The sequence below is a fragment of the Callorhinus ursinus genome, unplaced genomic scaffold (assembly GCF_003265705.2).
Source record: "Callorhinus ursinus isolate GAN/ISIS: 27379988/994484 unplaced genomic scaffold, GSC_fseal_2.0 scaffold117, whole genome shotgun sequence".
NCBI classification, from domain to species: domain Eukaryota; kingdom Metazoa; phylum Chordata; class Mammalia; order Carnivora; family Otariidae; genus Callorhinus; species Callorhinus ursinus.
In genome coordinates this window covers 1,060,578-1,074,630 of record NW_027397179.1, presented here as the reverse complement: position 1 = coordinate 1,074,630, position 14,053 = coordinate 1,060,578, and the positions used below count along the sequence as shown (strand labels likewise).

Sequence of the window (14,053 nt, the reverse complement as noted above, 5' to 3'; positions counted from 1 at the left end):
GTTTAAGAGAACTTGACCACGCAACTGAGTCTTGACGCCCATACTCTTGATGTTGCATCTAGTCAAGCTATACAAAAATAGACTGGCACCTATTTTTGTATAGCTTGCAGCGACCTAAGAATAAACTTTATGTTCGTTAATGTCTGGGAAAAACCCACAAAGAGAATGTTATTTTGTAACGTGAAAATTACCTAAAATTTAAATTTCAGTGTCCATAAATAAAGTTTTATTGGAACACAGACATATCCATTCCTTTAGGTATTGTCTATGGCTGCTTTCCTCTTAAAACGGCAGTTGATTAATTGCCAGAAATCATATTCAAAAGCCTAAAATATGTACTATCTGGTCCTTTACAGATTTTTTTAAATTGCCATTTCTGCCAGAGGTCTGTCTAGTTTAGTCATGTTTCGAAAAGAAAAAAAAAAGACAGCTTTTGGGTTTGTTAAACTATAATGCGATTTTCATCTCTAGCTCATTTATATTTTCCACTCTTTAATCTCTATAGGTTCTGTGGTTCCTCTTTACAATATTTTTAAGTTTTTTTAAATTGTAGTGTAGTTGATATATGATGTCATATTAGTTTCAGGTGTACAATGTAGCGATATGACATTCTATCCAATACACAGTAATCACCGTAAGTGTGGTTACCACCTGTCACCATACAAAGTTATCCTCTTTACAATTTTTTGAGATAAATGCATAGGTGGTTTATTTGTAAAATCCCAGTTATTTCTCTTGTATGTAATGCTATAAATTTACCTTATTTACTTAAGTACCAATTTAACTGTCCTATAATGTTTGCTTCATAATATGTTCATTATCATTCAATTCTAAGTATGTCTTAATTTCCCTAGTAATTCTCTTTTTAACGCAAGGGTTATATAGTAATATGGTATTTATTTTCCAAATGTGTGGGATTTTAAAAAGCAATTCCTTTGTAAATTTCTCATCTTGTATTATGGTCAGATCACACAGCCTAAATATTATTGATCCTTTGCATTTGAGGATTTCTGTTCAGTGAAGTATACCATGGGCAAAATGAAGAGGTTATAGATACAGAGAAAGCATTTTCAGTGTCTAAAATGTGTATTTGGGAAATTACCTCCTTTAGGCCTCAAAATTACTTCAATATCCTTCATTAGGTTGCTATAACTCTGCTCCAGGCTTTATCCAAACGTCACTAGTTTTTCTACTAACGTCCTTTTTCTGTTCCAGATTCCCATACAGGATACTGCACTGCACTTAGTCATAGTGTCTCCTTAGCCTACTCAGGTCTATGACAGTTTGTTAAACTTTCCTTGTTTTTCATGACCTTGACAATTTTAAGGAGTCCTTAAGGATCAGATATTTTGCAGAATGTCTCAATATGCGTTCGATGTTTTCCTCATGGTTACACTGGGGATATAGGTTTTTAGAATGATACTACGGAGGTGTTATGTCCTTATCACTTACCATCAGGGATACATGGTATCACTGTGACTTACCACTAATTTCTCCACTGTAAAGTTACTTTTTTCTCCTTTCCATATTCCACTCTTTGGAGGCAAGTCACTAAATCTAGCCCACCCTCCAGAAAGGACATATAGTCTCATTGAGGGGAGAGTGTCTATGAGATACACAAATTATTGAGAGTACAAAAATTATCTGGACTTCATTTATAAGGAAGATTTGTTTACCTTACCTTTAAATTTAATTTTAAATTAATCAAAATTAAATAAATTAAAAATCCGGTACCTCAGTCATACTATAGCTACATTTCAATGGCTCAGCAGTCACATGTAGCATATTGGCCACAGCAGATATAGAACATTTCCATCACTGCAGAAACTTCTATTGAGAGAACTGTTTTTTTTTTTTAAGATTTTATTTATTTATTTGACAGAGAGAGAGCAGCAGAGGGAGAGGGAGAAGCAGACTCCCCACTGAGCAGGACTTGATCGCAGGACCCCAGGATCATGACCTGAGCTGAAGACAGACACTTAACCAACACAGGCACCCTCAACAGCACTGATTTAGATCATTATTTTTCCGAACTTTCTTCTCCTTCTCTTCCCTCCTCTTCTTCATCGAGGGACAATTGACATAAATATTATATTAGTTTCAGGTGTACAACATAACGATCCAATATTTGAATATCTGTATATATTGTGAAATGATCACAATAAGTCTAGTGAACATCTGTCCATCACCAAACATAGCTACAAATTCTTTTTCTTGTGATGAGAACGTTTAAGATTTACTCTCTTAGTAAATCTCTTCTCATTAGTATACATATATTCTAGAGAAATGACTATATGTGTCTACCAAAAGACATGTACCAACTCATGGCAGCTTTATTCCAGATAGCAAAAGAATCAGCCTCAAAGTCCATCAGGAGTAAAATGGACATATACAACTCTACCATATTCATTCAATGGGATTAAGCAATATCGTATTATTAACTATAGTCACCAGGCTATACATTACCTCCCCATGACTTATTTTATAACTGGAAGTTCGAACCTCTGGATCCCCTTCACCCATTTTGCCCACCCCAACCCTTCTTCTTTTCAAATATATGCAGTTTAAATATGAATTCCTTTTAACTGCTTTAGCTCCATTTTATAATGAGCAAAGAGAACAGTATTTAAGAGGTTTGTGTAAGTGCAAAAATGGCCCTTTGCACTTTAGGCCCCTGGCTTCCTATACCCTAGTCCCAGCCCTGTTTTTAATTATATTGCTTAATTTCTGAACTTTGGGGGTTTTTTTTCTCAATTGTCTTTCTGTTATTGATTTCTAGCTCAATTCTCCCAAAGTCAGTGGGTAGCTACAAACAGCCCTACAGCTAACACCATGATTAATGATGAACTATTATATATGAGTCTAAGAACAAGACAAGGATGGCCATTATAACCACTTCAATTTAACAAAGCACCTGAATAGCCAAGACAACTTTGAACAACAATGCTGGAGAATTTAAACTCCCAGATATTTGTATTAGTCAGCGTTCTCCAGAAAGACAGAGCCAATAGGATAAAAAGAGAGAGAGATGGGGTTTATGAAATTATGGAGACCAAAAGTCCCACTAGATGCTGTCTGCAAGCTAGAGAACCAGGAATGCTAGTGGCATAATTCAGTCTCAGTCTGAAGGCTCAAGAACCAGGAGCTCTGATGTCCAAACGCGGGAGAGATGGATGTCCCATCTCAAGAAAGGAGAGGGGAAAATTTCTTTTCTTTCACTTTTGTTCTCTTAGGGCTCTCAATGGATTGGATTGGATAATGCTCACCCATGTCCTTGAGGGTTTATCTCGCTTACTCAATCTGCTGATTCAAATGCTAATCTCTAAATGCAAAAGGCTAAACTGTAAAGCTTCTAGAAGAAAACTTAGGAGGAATATATTTACATTCTTAGTAGACAATAATTTCTTAAATATAATGCACCATGAAGCACCCACCCTAATGCACATATATACACCCATGAAACCACCATCCAGGTCAAGATGTGGGACATTTCCAGTGCCCCAGCAGTTCCCTCATGTCCTTCCCAATTGACAGTCTATTTAAAAAAAAAAGAAAAAGAAAAAAGAAAGATGGGGCACTGGGGTGGCACAATCGTTTGGGCATCTGACTCTTGGTTTCAGCTCAGCTCATGATCTCAGGATCCTGGGATCGAGCCCCGAGTTGGGCTCTGCACTCACTGCAGAGTCGGCTTGAGATTCTCCCTCTCTCTCTCTCTGCCCCTCCCATTCCTGCTCTTTCTCTTTTTCTCTCTCTAAAATAATAAATAAATATAAATGAGAGGGGGCAATTAATAAAACAGGATGGTATTCAAGTGGCCAATGATCATAAAAAAAAAATATTCTCCAGGTCATTACTCATCAGGGAAATGTAGATGAAAACAACAATGTCGTACCACTACAACTTCAAGAAAATGGCACTAATGGAAAGGACTGACAGTACCAAGTATTGTATCTGCAGCAATGGAATTCTCAATACTGTTGGTGGAAATATAAATTATGTCAATCACTCGACAAAGTGTTTGGCAAAATCTGCACTAAAAAGCTAACTCAGTGTAGTTCTAGAATTTCTCATTAGCATACATATATTGTAGAAAAATGACTACATATGTCTACCAAAAGACATGCACCAACTCATGGCAGCTTTATTCCAAATAGCAAAAGAATCAGCCTCAAAGTCCATCAGGAGTAAAACGGACATATATGACTCTACCATATTCATTCAATGGAATTCTACCCAGCACTGAAAAAGAACATCCTATGCTTGCATACAGCAAGAATGCATGCATCCCACTTATTTAAAGAAAAACAAAGACAAAAAGCTATTGTGTGATTCCCATTTACTTAAAGCTTCAAAACAGGGGGAAAAAATGAATCCTTGGTAGTAGAGATCAAAATAGTGGTTACTTTGCAGGGAGAGATTGCCTGGGAAGGAGCATAATGAAGCCTTCTATGCTACTTCTTTTATTTATTTATTTATTTATTATTATGTTAATCACCATACATTATATCATTACTTTTTGATACAGTGTTCCATGATTCATTGTTTGTGCATAACAACCAGTGCTCCACGCAGAATGTACCCTCTTTAATACCCCTCACCAGGCTAACCTATCCCGCCACCCCCCTCCCCTCTGGAACCCAGTTTGTTTTTCAGAGTCCATCATCTCTCATGGTTTGTCTCCCCCTCCGATTTACCCCCCTTCATTCTTCCCCTCCTGCTATCTTCTTCTCTTTTTTCTTAACATATATTGCATTATTTGTTTCAGAGGTACAGATCTGTGATTTGACAGTCTTGCACAATTCACACCGTTCACCATACCACATACCCTCCCCAATGTCTGTCACCCAGCCACCCGATCCTTCCCACCCCACCCCTACTCCAGCAACCCTCAGTTTGTTTCCTGAGATTAAAAAATCCTCTTATCAGTGAGGTAATATGATACATGTATTTCTCTGATTGACTTATTTCACTCAGCATAACACCCTCCAGTTCCATCCACGTCCTTGCAAATGTCAAGAACTCATTCCTTTTGATGGCTGCATAATATTCCATTGTGTATATATACCACTTCTTCTTTATCCATTCATCTGTCGATGGACATCTTGGCTCTTTCCACAGTTTGGCTATTGTGGACATTGCCGCTATAAACATTGGGGTGCACGTACCCCTTTGGATCCCTACATTTGTATCTTTGGGGTAAATACCCAGTAGTGCAATTGCTGGATCCTATGGTAGCTCTATTTTCAACTGTTTGAGGAACCTCCATGCTGTTTTCCAGAGTGGTTTCACCAGCTTGCATTCCCACCAACAGTGTAGGAGGGTTCCCCTTTCTCCACATCCCCACCAACATCTGTCGTTTCCTGACTTGTTAATTTTAGCCATTCTGACGGGGGTCAGGTATCTCATGGAGGTTTTGATTTGGATTTCCCTGAAGCCGAGCGATGTGAAGCACTTTTTCAGGTGTCTGTTGGCCATTTCCATGTCTTCTTTGGAAAAATGTCTGCTCATGTCTTCTGCCCATTTCTTGATTGGATTATTTGTTCTTTGGGTGTTGAGTTTGATAAGTTCTTTATAGATTTTGGATACAGGCCTTTATCTGATGTGTCATTTTGCAAATATTTTCTCCCATTCTGTCGGTTGTCTTTTGGCTTTCTGGACTGTTTCTTTTGCTGTGCAAAAGCTTTAATCTTGATGAAGTCACAAGAGTTCATTTTTGTCCTTCATTCTCTTCCCTTTGGCGATGTTTCTAGGAAGAAGTTGCTGCGGCTGAGGTCGAAGAAGTTGTTGCCTGTGTTCTCCTTTAAGATTTTGATGGACTCCTGTCTCACATTTAGGTCTTTCAACCATATGGAGTATATTTTTGTGTGTGGTGTAAGGAAATGGTCCAGTTTCATTCTTCTGCATGTGGCTGTCCAATTTTCCCAACACCATTTGTTAAAGAGACTGTCTTTTTTCCATTGGGCATTCTTTCCTGCTTTGTACAAGATTAGTTGACCATAGAGTTGAGGGTCCATTTCTGGGCTTGCTATTCTATTCCATTGAAATATGTGTCTGTTTTTGGACCAGTACCATGCTGTCTTGATGATGACAGCTTTGTAATAGAGCTGGAAGTCCGGAATTGTGATGCCGCCAGCTTTGCTTTTCTTTTTCAACATTCCTCTGGCTATTCGGGGTCTCTTCTGGTTCCATACAAATTTTAGGATTATTTGTTCCATTTCATTGAAAAAAGTGGATGCTATTTTGATGGGGACTGCACTGAATGTGTAGATTGCTCTAGGTACCATTGACATCTTCACAATGTTTGTTCTTCCAATCCATGAGCATGGAATGTTTTTCCATTTCTTTGTGTCTTCCTCAATTTCTTTCATGAGTATTTTATAGTTTTCTCAGCACAGATCCTTTGCCTCTTTGGTTAGATTGATTCCTAGGTATCTTATGGTTTTGGGTGCAACTGTAAATGGGATCGACTCCTTGATTTGTCTCTCTTCTGTCTTGTTGTTGGTGTATAGGAATGCCACTGATTTCTGTGCATTGATTTTATATCCTGCCACTTTACTGAACTCCTGTATGAGTTCTAGCAGTTTTGGGGTGGAGTCTTTTGGGTTTTCCACATACAGTATCATATCATCTGCAAAGAGTGAGAGTTTGACTTCCTCCTTGCCGATTTGGATGCCTTTGATTTCTTTTTGTTGTCTGATTGCTGTGGCTAGGACTTCTAATACTATGTTGAATAGCAGTGGTGAGAGTGGACATCCCTGCCGCGTTCCTGACCTTAGGGGGAAAGCTCTCAGCTTTTCCCCATTGAGAATGATATTCGCTGTAGGTTTTTCATAGATGCCTTTTATGATATTGAGGTATGTACCCTCTATCCCTATTCTCTGAAGAGTTTGATCAAGAAAGGATGCTGTACCTTGTCAAATGCTTTTTCTGCATCTATTGAGAGGATCATATGATTCTTGTTCTTTCTTTTGTTAATGTATTGTATCACGTTGATTGATTTGCAGATGTTGAACTAACTTTGCAGCCCAGGGATAAATCCCACTTGGTCATGGTGAATGATCCTTTTAATGTACTGTTGGATCCTATTGGCTAGTATTTTGGTGAGAATTTTTGCATCCATGTTCATCAAGGATATTGGTCTGTAATTCTCCGTTTGGATGGGGTCTTTGTCCGGCTTTGGGATCAAGGTAATGGTGGCCTCATAAAATGAGTTTGGAAGTTTTCCTTCCATTTCTATTTTTTGGAACAGTTTCAGGAGAATAGGTATTAATTCTTCTTGAAATGTTTGATAGAATTCCCCTGGGAAGCCTTCTGGCCCTGGGCTTTTGTTTGTTGGGAGATTTTTGATGACTGCTTCAATTTCTTAGTGGTTTTAGGTCTGTTCAGGTTTTCTATTTCCTCCTGGTTCAATTTTGGTAGTTGGTACATCTCTAGGAATGCATCCATTTCTTCCAGGTTATCTAATTTGCTGGCATAGGGTTGCTCATAATATGTTCTTATAATGTTTGTATTTCTTTGGTGTTGGTTGTGATCTCTCCTCTTTCATTCATGATTTTGTTGATTTGGGTCATTTCTCTTCTCTTTTTGATAAATCTGGCCAGGGGTTTATCAATCTTGTTAATTCTTTCAAAGAACCAGCTCCTAGTTTCGTTGATCTGTTCTACTGTTCTTTTGGTTTCTAGTTCATTGATTTCTGCTCTGATCTTTATTATTTCTCTTCTCCTGCTGAGTTTAAGCTTTATTTGCTGTTCTTTCTCCATCTCCTTTAGGTGTAGGATTAGGTTGTGTATCTGAGACCTTTCTTGTTCCTTGAGGAAGGCTTGTATTGCTATATATTTTCCTCTCAGGACTGCCTTTGCTGTATCCCAAAGATTTTGAACAGTTGTGTTTTCATTTTCATTGGTTTCCATGAATTTTTTTAATTCTTCTTTAATTTCCTAGTTGACCTATTCATTCTTTAGTAGGACGCTTTTTAGCCTCCATGTATTTGAGTTCTTTCCGACTTTCTTCTTCTAATTGAGTTCTAGTTTCAAAGCACTGTGGTCTGAAAATATGCAGGGAATAATTCCAATCTTTTGGTACCGGTTGAGACCTGATTTGTGACCTAGGATGTGATCAATTCCGGAGAATGTTCCATGGGCACTAGAGAAGAATGTGTATTCCGTTGCTTTGGGATGGAATGTTCTGAATATGTCTGTGAAGTCCATTGGGTCCAGTGTATCATTTAAAGTCTTTATTTCCTTGTTGATCTTTTGCTTAGATGATCGGTCCATTTCAGTCAGGGGGGTGTTAAGGTCCCCCACTATTATTGTATTGTTGTCAATGTGTTTCTTTGCTTTTGTTATTAATTGCCTTATATAATTGGCTGCTCCCCTGTTCGGGGCATAGATATTTACAATTGTTAGATCTTCTTGTTGGATAGACCCTTTAAGTAGGATATAGTGTCCTTCCTCATCTCTTATTACAGTCTTTGTATTAAAGTCTTATTTGTCTGATATAAGGATTGCCACCCCAGCTTTCTCTTGGTGTCCATTAGCATGGTAAATGGTTTTCCATCCCCTCACTTTCAACGTGGGGGTGTCTTTGGGTTTAAAATGAGTCTCTTGCAGACAGCATATCGATGGGTCTTGTTTTTTAATCCAATCTGATAGCCTGTGTCTTTTGATTGGGGCATTGAGCCCATTTACATTCAGGGTAACTGTTGAAAGATATGAATTTAGTGCCATTGTATTGCCTGCAAGGTGACTGTTACTGCATATTGTCTGTGTTCCTTTCTGGTCTATGCTTCTTTTAGGCTCTCTCTTTGCTTAGAGGACCCCTTTCAATATTTCTTGGAGGGCTGGTTTCGTGTTTGCAAATTCCTTTAGTTTTCGTTTGTCCTGGAAGCCTTTGATCTCTCCTTCAATTTTCAATGAGAGCCTAGCTGGATATAGTATTCTTGGCTGCATATTTTTCTCGTTTAGTGCTTTGAAGATATCATGCCAGTCCTTTCTGGCCTGCCAGGTCTCTGTGGATAGGTCTGTTGCCAATCGAATGTTTCTACCATTGTAGGTTACAGATCTCTTCTCCCGAGCTGCTTTCAAGATTTTCTCTTTGTCTCTGAGACTCGTAAGTTTTACTATTAGATGTCGGGGTGTTGATCTATTTTTATTGATTTTGAGAGGGGTTCTCTGTGCCTCCTGGATTTTGATGCCCATTTCCTTCCCACATGAGGGAAGTTCTCTGCTATAATTTGCTCCAATATACCTTCTGCCCCTCTCTCTCTTTCTTTTTGGGATCCCAATTATTCTATTGTTTCATCTTATGTTATCGCTTATCTCTCGAATTCTGCCCTCATTATCCAGTAGTTGTTTATCTCTCTTTTCTCAGCTTCTTTATTTTCCATCATTTGGTCTTCTATATCACTGATTCTCTCTTCTGCCTCATTTATCCTAGCAGCTAGTGCCCCCATTTTTGATTGCACCTCATTAATAGCCTTTTTGATTTCGACTTGGTTAGATTTTAGTTCTTTTATTTCTCCAGGAAGGGTTTCTCTAATAACGTCCATGCTTTTTTCAAGCCCAGCTAGTATCTTTAAAGTCATGATTCTGAACTCTAGGTCCGAACTCTAGTGTCCATATTGAGTAGGTCCCTGGCCGATGGTACTACCTCTTGTTCTTTTTGTTGAGGTGATTTTTTTCATCTTGTCATTTTGTCCAGAGGAGAATAGATGAATGAGAGAACAAAATGCTCACAGGTCAACAACGTCCCCAGCAAATATACTCTAAACAAATCAGAAAAGACCTGAAACCAGGGGAAAAGAAAGGGAAAGAAAGAAAAAAGAAAGAGAAAAAAAAGAAAAAGATAAAAACAAACAAAAACAGAACAAAACAAAACAAACAGAATATGATCAAATATGATCAGGCTGGTGCATAGATCAGTGCCACACACTAGATTTTGGGTATATTTTGGTCTGTTAGAAGAAACTGCCTCCTAAAACTTTAAAGAAGGAAGGACTTATATATGTACAAAGTAAGGGTTGATACAATGAAGGGATGGAATATGATTGTAAAAATGAAAAGTATAAAAAATTTTAAAAAAGGAATTGATCTGAAGGTGTTTGAAAAAATAAAGAAGAGGATTAAAAAAATGGAAAGAAAGAAAGAAAATAAAGGGGAGAGAACGTGATCAGGCTGGAAAAAAGCCATACACTAGAGATTTAGGGTATATTTTGATATATTAGAAGAAACTGTATCTCAAAATTTTAAAGAGATACAACTTATATATATATATATGCCAAAAATAAAGGTAACTACTGTGAAGGGATAGAATATGAGTCTAAAAATGAAAAATAAAAATTTTTTTTTAAAAAAAGGGATTTATAAGATGTTGGTTGGAAAAGGGAAAAAGAAAAATTGAAAAAAAAACAGTTTAAAAAATTAACTTTGAAAGACTAATGAATCACGGTAAAAAAGCCATGAATTCTATGTGCAGTATTCCCCTAGCGCCGGAGTTCTGCCGTTCTCATTGATCAGTAAACTTGGTCTTGGCTTGCTGGCTGTTCGTGCTGATCTTCTGGGGGAGGGGCCTGTTGCCGTGGTTTCCAAATGTCTTTGCCGGAGGCAGAATTGCCCCGCCCTTGCCGGTCTGGGCTAAGTAATCTGCTCGGGTTTGCTCTTGGGCGCTTTTGTTCCCTGCAAGCTTTTCGTACAGCTTTGGAGGACGACAGCGAAAATGGTGGCCTCCCAATCTCCACCGGAGGAGCCGAGAACTCGGGACCCCGCTCCTCAGTGCGCCCCCAGAGAAAAGCAGTCAGTCACTCCCGTGTCCCCGGTCTCCGGCCGCACTCCGTGCTCACCCGGCCTGTGACCGAGCGTTTCTATGTCTGGCACCTGACCCCGTGTGGAGTCTCCAAACCCAGCAGATCCCTGCGGTGGGCTCCCGCGCTGCTCCTCCCCGGGGGAGGGAGGGGAGTCTCCCCGGCTCTGCCGCTTGTTGGGTCCCTGCTGGAGGAGCAGTGGCCCGACTGGGCCGCGGATCACAGTTTATGGCAACCCCGAGCTGAGAGCCCGCGCCTCTGCTCCATCTCTGTAGCCGACTTCCCCGCTCCGATACCTGGCAGCTCTGTCGCACTCAGGCACCCCCAGGTCTTTCTGTGACCCCGAGGGTCCTGAGACCACACTGTCCCGCAAGGGTTCCACCCCCTGCTTAGCCACTGGAGCGACGTCCCTCAGCGGAGCCGACTTCTAAAAGTTCCGATTTTGTGCTCCACAGCTCTAACACTTGCCAGAAGTGGCCAACAGAGGCCCCCTCCCCCGCCGTCTATCCTCCCGAATATCACCTCGGATTCACTTCTCCACACGTCCTACCTTCCAGAAAGTGGTCGCTTTTCTGTTCAGAGAGTTGTTGCTATTCTTTTCTTTGATCTCCTGTTGAGTTCATAGGTGTTCAGAATGGTTTGATCCCTATCCAGCTGAATTCCGGAGACCAGACGAAATCCAGGTCTCCTACTCCTCCGCCATCTTGCTCTGCCCCCCTCTATGCTACTTCTTGACAGTAGGGACCTGAAGAATTGTCACCATAAAACCTGACTATCACTGACTATTATCATTCATAGACATGATGTACAGATGGCCTAGCCTCAATTCTGCCTTTCAGTATCCTTGGAGGTGGGCAGAACATAATTTGAGATATAATGCTTGCTGTGGTAACATCTGGAATAGCTAGAGTTCATGGCAGTCCTCTTTTTAGATTTTACAGTTGACAGCTAGAAGTGAGTGTTGCTCACAATAATGGATGCTGCACCTCTTGAACTTGGTTGAACTGAAGTTTGTTTCAGGAGGCAACCCTTCCAATTGTTTTGGCATTTTAAAAGCTTGATGCTTCTTGGTTTGATGCTCTGTTTTCTCCTTTGAAGTCAAAAACCGCAGTCGGCATTTTAAACACTGAAAGATTCTTGTTCTGGTGCCTCCAGTAATGATTCATGTAGAGTAGAGTGTGATTCATGTAGAGTATGAATGAAAGCTCTGAAAATGTTGAGACAGAATGGACAAAGCAAATTCTTAGTGTTTTCATGGCATGTTCTGGAACATGTTTCCCCATTAGCAAAGGCTGACGATCTGTAATTGCAAATCTGGCACACATAGGGCATTTCACCAGGCTTATGATTGTCCTTCATGTGCTGTAAGAGAACCTGATCTGTTTTGAATGACAATCCGCAAACTTTACAGACAGCGGAGGACTTCTGGGTGGTGTGTACACTTTCAATGTGACACTGCAGCTGAAAGGGAGTGGGAAACCGGGGGTGGTGATGCTGGCAGGTGGTGTGGCTTTCCCAGCTGTCACCCTTCTGCTTCTCAAGTTCCAAATGGCTCCTCACATGGCTCATAAACTTGACATTCTTTAGAACTTCCAAACAGCTGAGGCATTTAAAGGTTGTGTGAGTCTTCTGTTTTGGCTGCCTGTCTCCTTTATGCCGCGCATAGTAAAAGTCATGAAGTAACATGATCAGATTTTCTTTCTTAGGATCAACAGTCTAATTTTGACTTGCTAGACTCAAAACGTCTGGTTTTTCCAGGCTTTTCAAGCTATTTTTTGTGTGTCTAGATCCATAAGATTGAAATATGTCCTATCATTTACAGAAGTCCAAGAAAATAATGCTCCATTCTGAACATGGCTTAATGAAGATGGAACACATTTTGAGGTTGTGCTCATGCTCACTGTAGGAGAGAAATGGCCACAGCTGAGGAATGTCCTCCTGGGATTCCATCACTGAGTTTAGGTCTTTTGGGATTTCCATTGTTTATATTGGAAGCGGGAAGTTGCTTTGAATTGCAAGGACTTCTCCTTGCCTCCTACAAACAGTATAACTCCAAGTAGACAGTGAGATAGAGAGAGAGCAAATCTGAGGGACAGCGAGGCATGACTTGTGGTGAGCTCATTTTAGAATCAGGTTTAGACGAAGGCTCAAAAATAATAGGATGATCTATTACTCTCCACACAGATTGGGGTGGCCACTATGAGGGCCCATGGGTCATGTGGTTTGCAGGCTGCAATGCACAAGCAGGATCTTGACTCCAATAGCCTTTCTTTCTTTTGGAATAACATTCCAGGGTCACTCTGTTCAAAATGTTTGAAATGACTGGTTTTGAATTTGAAATCGCTCTGATAAAGAGAATTTCTGCATCTTCATTTACATGTTCCACTCCTACTAAAATCAGCTCGACATCTTCATTTTCTCTGTTCCTGTGTTTGGATTCTATGTTCTTCTCTGGTTGGCTTTGGCACTTGTTTGTCCTCACATGAGAAGGAAAGACCTGCCATTTTACAACTGCTTTTTGCCTGAAGAGGTCCCTTCAACTTCCAGTGCTTTCTTTTTGTAAATTACTATCTGGATAAAACTAATAGTATTTACTCCAAAAACCAAAATCATTGCCTATTTAATCCTCTCCTGAAATGCTGAGATAACTATTAGCATCCTTATTTTACACCTGAGAAAACAGGCTCCGACTATTTAGGTGACAAGATAGTCCTAGAGTTACCTCTCCAGCCCCCAGGTCTCCAGCAATTGCAAGCTCAACATGCCCTCTTGCAGGGCCATGACTGGGGTGAGGCAGGTGAGGGATTGGGGCACAATATTTAAGGGCAAGAGTTAAAGAGGCACAGGTTCAGCATCTCAGAGCACCTGCCTCCTGCATTTTAGCACCCTAGGCATCACGCTAGCCTCCCCCTACTCCCAGGTGTACCCTCTGGGATATTTAAGATCTCTGGCCAATCTTACCAAAACTTAGACCCTAAAAAAGTCTTGCTCCTCCTGCTGTATTCCTTTTCTGAGTAAGCACTCCTAGTCACTCAGTTCACAAACTTTGGAGACATCCTTTGTCAATCTTTCCCCCATACCCCACAGCCAATCAATTAGCAAACCCTGCCTGCTCTGTTTTCCAAAGATATCCAGGACCTGACCACACTCTTCTACCCCTACTGCCCCCTCCCTGATCCAAGACACCACATTCTCTCCCTGGAGCATGACTACAGGCATCTTATTCTCTCCCTGGATCATGTTTGAAGATACCAT

General features: G+C 40.3%; 1 pseudogene; it reads right to left on the bottom strand.

The window, feature by feature from the left end:
- Window positions 1-10,463: 10,463 nt before the first annotated feature.
- LOC112812517 (zinc finger protein 280A-like) lies at window positions 10,464-13,579 on the bottom strand (annotated as a pseudogene).
- Window positions 13,580-14,053: the final 474 nt, after the last annotated feature.